This window comes from Aethalodelphis obliquidens, unplaced genomic scaffold, assembly GCF_003676395.1.
Source record: "Aethalodelphis obliquidens isolate GAN/ISIS:26980383/991018 unplaced genomic scaffold, ASM367639v1 scaffold56, whole genome shotgun sequence".
NCBI lineage: Eukaryota > Metazoa > Chordata > Mammalia > Artiodactyla > Delphinidae > Aethalodelphis > Aethalodelphis obliquidens.
In genome coordinates, this window is record NW_020838000.1 from 8586330 (window position 1) to 8592608 (window position 6279).

Here is a 6279-nt window from a genome sequence, read left to right on the forward strand (position 1 = left end):
AAGAGGTGGCCTGGGAGCTTCCTCCCAGAGCCATCCTTACAGGCTACTCGGATGAAGTTGAAAAGAGCTCGACTAGGTGCTAAGGTGCTAAGAAAGAGAGTGTAAGACAGTAAAATAATTAAATATTTTTACTGAGTCTCTTCAACAGGCCATATTTAAGAGGTGTCTCGTAGCCTCTGCTGCCAGAGGCTGGAACACCATGGGTCACACAGGGACACTAGACACTGAGGATGAAGTGGGACCTTTTAACCCATCTTTCTCCAAGTCCTCAAAGTGAAGCCATTGCCCACGAATTGCATGGGCTCTCCTTGCTCTCCAGTCAGCACCTGCCCCCTCGGAACAAAAGGAAGATTATGCTCCAGCCGACACTGCAACAAAGAGGACGAGAGGACAGCTGATGGACCAGGGCATCATGCCACCTCCGAAGAGCCCAGCGGCACTCCAGGAGCAATTAAAAGACTTGGAAGGGGCCAGAACCATAAACTCTTTGAAGCACAAGATCTGGAGCGGACCCGATGGTTCTGAACTTGTCAGGATGCCCATTTTAGAAAGAACGTTTGCAGAGCCATCCTTGCAGGCTTCTCGGATGAAGTTGAAAAGAGCTCGACTAGCTGATGATCTGAATGAAAAGATTGCTCAGAGACCTGGTCCTATGGAGCTGGTAGAGAAAAACAACCTTCCTGTAGACTCCAGTGTTAAGGAGGTAATTATAGGCATTGGGAAGGACGACTGTCCTCAAACTCACGGCAATTTATCATTTGACAAAGACAGCAGTGATGCTTTGTCTCCAGACCGGCCAGCCAGCTAGGAGTCGCAAGGGTCAGCCACATCCCCACGTGAGCCAAAAGTTAGTGAATCGCCATCTCCTGTGACTACAAACACTCCAGCTCAAGTATCACCTTTCTTGTTTTGACCCCTAAACAGAGGAAGTGCTTTGTTTTTTATATATTAAGGTAATACATTATCACCAGAAGAAAAGTCTGAAAGTGCAGAAAAATATAGATTTTCACATGTAATCCAACCACTGTTAACATTTTCAATAGATTCTTACATTTTATTTCTGTTCTATATACACATTTTTAACAAACAGTTTTGCAACTTGCTTTAAAATTTTTTCATATAACTTTTTTTGAGATATAACGCACATATCCTAAAATCCACCCTTTTTTCTTTTTAACTATGTTAACCAGTTTAAGCATACAGTTCAGTAGTGTTACATATATTCACACTACTGTGCAACAGATCTCCAGAACTTTTTGTCTTGCTAAACTGAAACTAAACCCATTAAACTGCATCTCCCCAGGGCTTCCCTGGTGGCACAGTGGTTAAGAATCAGCCTGCCAATGCAGGGGACACGGGTTCGAGCCCTGATCCAGGAAGATCCCACATGCCGCAGAGCAACTAAGCCTGTGGGCCACAACTACTGAGCCTGCACTCTAGAGCCTGAGAGCCACAACTACTGAACCCGCGTGCCGCAACTACTGAAGCCCGTGTGCCTAGAGCCCATGCTCCACAACAAGAGAAGTCACCACAATGAAAAGCCCGTGCACCACAACAAAGAGTAATCCCCGCTCACTGCAACTAGAGAAAAGCCTGCATGCAGCAACGAAGACCCAATGCAGCCAAAAATAAGTAAGGAAATAAATAAATAAATAAAGTTCATCTCCCCATTCCTAGGCCTGGCAACCACCATTCTGTTTCTGTCTCTATGAATTTCACCACTTTAGATATCTCATATAAATGGAACCATACAGTGTCTTTTGTGACTGGCTTATATCACTTAACATAATGTCCTCAAGCTTCATCCATGTTGTAACATGTGACAGGTTCTCTAAGTTTTAGGACTGAATAATATTCCATTTTATGTATATACCACATTTTGTTTATCCATTCATCAGTGGACATTGGGTTGCTTCCATCTCTTGGCTATTGTGAACAGTGATGCTATGTACATGTGTGTGGAAATATCTCTTCGAGACCCTCTTTTAGTTCTTTTGGGCATATACCCAGAAGTGGGATTGCAGGATCATATGGTAGTTCTATTTTTAATTTTTAAGGAACCTCCATACTGTTCTCCATAGTGGTTGTACCATTTCACACTCCCACCAACAGTGCTGAAGGGTTCCAATTTATCCACATCCTTGCCAACACTTGTTAATTTCTATTCTTTTGATAGTGGCTATTCCAATGGTGTGAAGTGATATCTCACTGTATTTTGTTTGTTTGTTTGTTTTATTGAAGTATAGTTAATTTACAATGTTGTTAGTTTCAAGTGTACAGCAAAGTGATTCAGTGATTCAAAGAATATATATATTCTTTTTCAGATTCTTTTCCATTATAGGTTATTACAATATGTATTGAGTATACTTACTGTGGTTTTGATTTGCATTTCTCTAATTATTAGTGATGTTGAGCATTTTTCTTATGCTTGTTGGCCATTTGAATCATCTTTGGAGAAATGTCTATTCAAATCCTTTGCCCCTTTTAAAATCAGGTTATTTGTTTTTCTATTGTTGAGTTGTAGGGGTTTTTTATATGTTCTAGATATTAACCCCTTATCAGATATAGGATTTTCAAATACTTTCTCCCATTCCATGTGTCACCTTTTCACTCTGCTGATAGTATCCTTTGATGAGCAGAAGTTTTTAAGTTTGATATAGTTCCGCTTGTGTGTTTTTGGTTTTACTGCCTGTGCTTTTGATGTCATACTAATAAATCATTGCCAAATCCAATGTCATGAAGCTTTTCCCCTGTTTTCTTCTAGGATTTTTCATGGCTTGGGGTCTTACATTTGGGTCTTTAATCTGTTTTAATTTCTGTATATGGTATAAGATAAGGAACCAACTTCATTCTTTTGCATGTGGATATCCAGTTTTTCCAACACCATTTGTTGAAAAGACTGTCCTTTCCCCACTGAATGGTCTTGGAATGCTTGGACAGATCATTTGATCATATATATAAGAATTTATTTATGGGCTTTCTATTCTATTGCATTGCCCTATATGTCTGTCTTTATGCCAGTACCACACTATTTTGATTACTGTAGCCTTCATAGTAAATTTTGAAATCAGGAAGTGTGAGATCTCCAACTTCATTCTTCTTTTTCAAAAGTGTTTTGACTACTTGGGGTCCCTTGAGGTTCCAGATTAATGTTAGGATAGATTTTTCTATTTCTGTAAAAAAAAATGGCATTGGGAAAATCACCCTATTAAAGTGTATACTTCAATGGTTATTAGTATATTCACAGACTTGTGCAACTCTCACCACTATCTGATTCCAGAGCACTTTCATCTTCCCAAAAAGAAGCCCATACTCATCAACAGTTTCCTCCACTCAGTCCTAAGCAACCATCAGTCTACGTCTACTTTCTATCTCTGGAATTACCTATTCTGGACATTTTATATAAGTAGCATCATACAATATGTGGTCTTTTGTGACTGGCTTCTTTTACTTAGTATAATGTTTATAAAGATTCATCTATGTTGTCGCATGTATCAGTACATCATCCCTTGTTATGGCTGAATAATATTCCACTGTGTTGACATACCATATTTTGTTTATTCACCAGTCAATGGACATTTGCTATTATGAATAATGGTGCTGTGAACACATGTGGACAAGTTTTTATGTGGACATATGTTTTCACTTCGCTTGGGTATGTACCTTGGAGTGGAATTGCTGTGTCATATGGTAACTCTATGTGCATCTTGCTTTTATATCTTAATAATAATCACAGTAGTGTTCCTTGTCAATAAATATGCACTCATATCATTTTTTAAAAAAAGACTTCAAATGACCACAGCACCAGCCAGCATCTTGACTGCAACCTCATGAGAGACCTTGAACCAGAAGCACCCAGCTAAGCTGCTCTTCAATATCTAATTCACAGAAACTGGGAGCTGATAAATGTTGATCGTTGTTTGAAGCCAATAATTGAGGGAGTGGAGGTAATTTGCAAGACACTGTGGTAGGCACTGGGATATAGTGGTAAAGATGAGAGATGTTATCCCTGCCCTCTTGGAGCTTTCAAACGATCTATGCCCTAGTCTTTCCCTCACAATCATCAAAATATTGCTGCCTGTTCACAGTCCAGATCTTGCACTGCCCAAGAAATATCATTCAGTATCTCTGCTTCACAGGCCCTTGACCTCTTTAGTTTCTAGGATGTGCATCTTCTGTATTTCAGCAACCGACTCCTGTGACACATGCTGTGGTCTTGTCATGGATGCATAACTGGACCATCTGTAAAATGTTCAACTCCAATGTACAAGTTTTTCCCACCTGGTTATTTCTCTACTCATTATACATGCTCTGCTCTCCTTAAGAGATCTGGGTCCACGGAGCTCTCCTTGTCTCCCCCTCTGTAGAATCTCTCAACCCCTTCCTAATTTTATTTCCTTCCTTATCCAGACTAGATCCCATGCTCCATCACACCACATCAACCACTTCTCTGCTGGGACTCTCACTTAGCCTTTCCTTTTTGTCTCCAAACTTGGATATTTTCTCCTCCGTATGGCTATCGTACACCTATCAGTGCCCCACCCATCCACCTCAGCATCTACCTCCATCCCCCAATGGTTGCTTACCAAGGATACCTACACCTCTATCTCTGATGACTTTGTATGTCTGTGGAGCAGACTCAGCCAGAATTCACAGGGCATTCACTAGTGCTAAGTGACCTGTAAGCAGCCCTCAACTAATGGTGAGTGAGGAGATACAGAAAACACCATGTTCTGCATCCACAGTTGATCCTTACCATTGACCAGAAATTCCTCTCTTTTTTTGGCCAATCCACGCAGGTTGCAGGATCTTAGTTCCCCAACCAGGGATCGAACCTGGCCCCAGCAATGAAAGCACCGAGTCCTAACCACTGGACCACCAGGGAATTCCAGGAAGTGCCTCAATTTGTGATGGCCATCTTTGCCTCTCATGTGCAGTGGCCAGCTCAAGGAATGTCCTCACTTACCCTCAGTGCCACTCTCTTCCTGCTTGACAGAGAAAGTGGAAAAAATCCAGTAGGAACTACAATAAATTCCCTTTCCTACCCTTCTCCTCTGGGGGGAAGGAAAGCAACTTCCTTGCCTCTTTTTCTCACTCATTGGTAGGAAAATTTGTCCCTCCTATCCAAGGTGAGTCTTTCACCTGGATTCTGGATCCCATTTTCTCCCCTTTCATTACTAAAGATCTCAGATCACCCCTGAACTGACACATGTGATGAAAACTTCCCAGTTATCTTAATTTATCTCCCTGTAGCACCCGAAGTGGCTGACCACTCTCTTCTGAAATGACTTCCTCCTTGGTTTTTGTGACATTCCTCTCCTGTAGTTTTCCTTCTACATCTCTGGATACCCCCATTTGGTGTTTCCATTAATCAGACACCCCTTAAATTTCTCTCCAAACCACCCACTTCTGTCCCCATCACCACATTGCTAGTCCAGAATACCTCCATCTCAAACCAAGATTACTGAGTGATTCTTCTAGCTGCCTCTTCAGCCTGGCTCACCCTCCAGCCCAAATCAATCCATGACTCCTCATCAGTTGGGTCTTGTGGATGGCAAGGTTGGTGGCAGAGGTAGGAGGTGCTAAAGCTGGTCCCCTCCCTCACTGTGCTCGTCCTGGGAGATGTGAGAGATTTTCCACTGGGGAGCTGCTGCTTCTGTCTTGGAGAAATCTCATCTGCTACAGTTGCACTTGAATACCAGCACTTTTTAGACAATCCCATCTGACTTTCTAACCCAGCAACAACTGTGGAGTACCCCTAAATTGAATCGTCCTTTTGTCTTGATATCTCACATATCTCTAAATCCCACACATCAGCTGCAACTTTCTGATATTACTACCCAAGGATTGATACTGATTGGTAACAATTGTGAATTGTTGAATGAATTGTGAACTGTGAATATCCCATTCACATTTGGAATGCTCATGTCTTTCAAGTCTGAAAGAGGAATGACATGCTTCACACAAAAGTGAATGCAATAGTAAAGATTATATTTTCCCTTTGATTTTGGCCTCCAAGAATCTCATAATTAAATTTGTGTTTCAACTTAATAACTCTCCAAAACCCCTATCAGTGGTGTCTACAAAACTTCGTTCTCATTTTCCAAATGTCTGGATCTTAAAGTCTTAGTTGGATTTTCCCCCTGATGTATGAGTTCTCTACTGCTGCATACCAAATTACCACAAGGTTAGTGGCTTAAAACAACATGCGTTTATTATCTCTGCTTCTATGGGTCAGGAGTCAGGCAGAGCTTAGCTGATTCTTCTGCTTAGGGTCTC

The 6279-nt window shown here is 41.4% G+C and overlaps 1 pseudogene; it reads left to right on the top strand.

Moving 5' to 3' along the window:
- Window positions 1–218: 218 nt before the first annotated feature.
- On the top strand, window positions 219–819 carry LOC113609383 (myocardin-related transcription factor B pseudogene; annotated as a pseudogene).
- The last annotated feature ends 5460 nt before the right edge of the window (window positions 820–6279 follow it).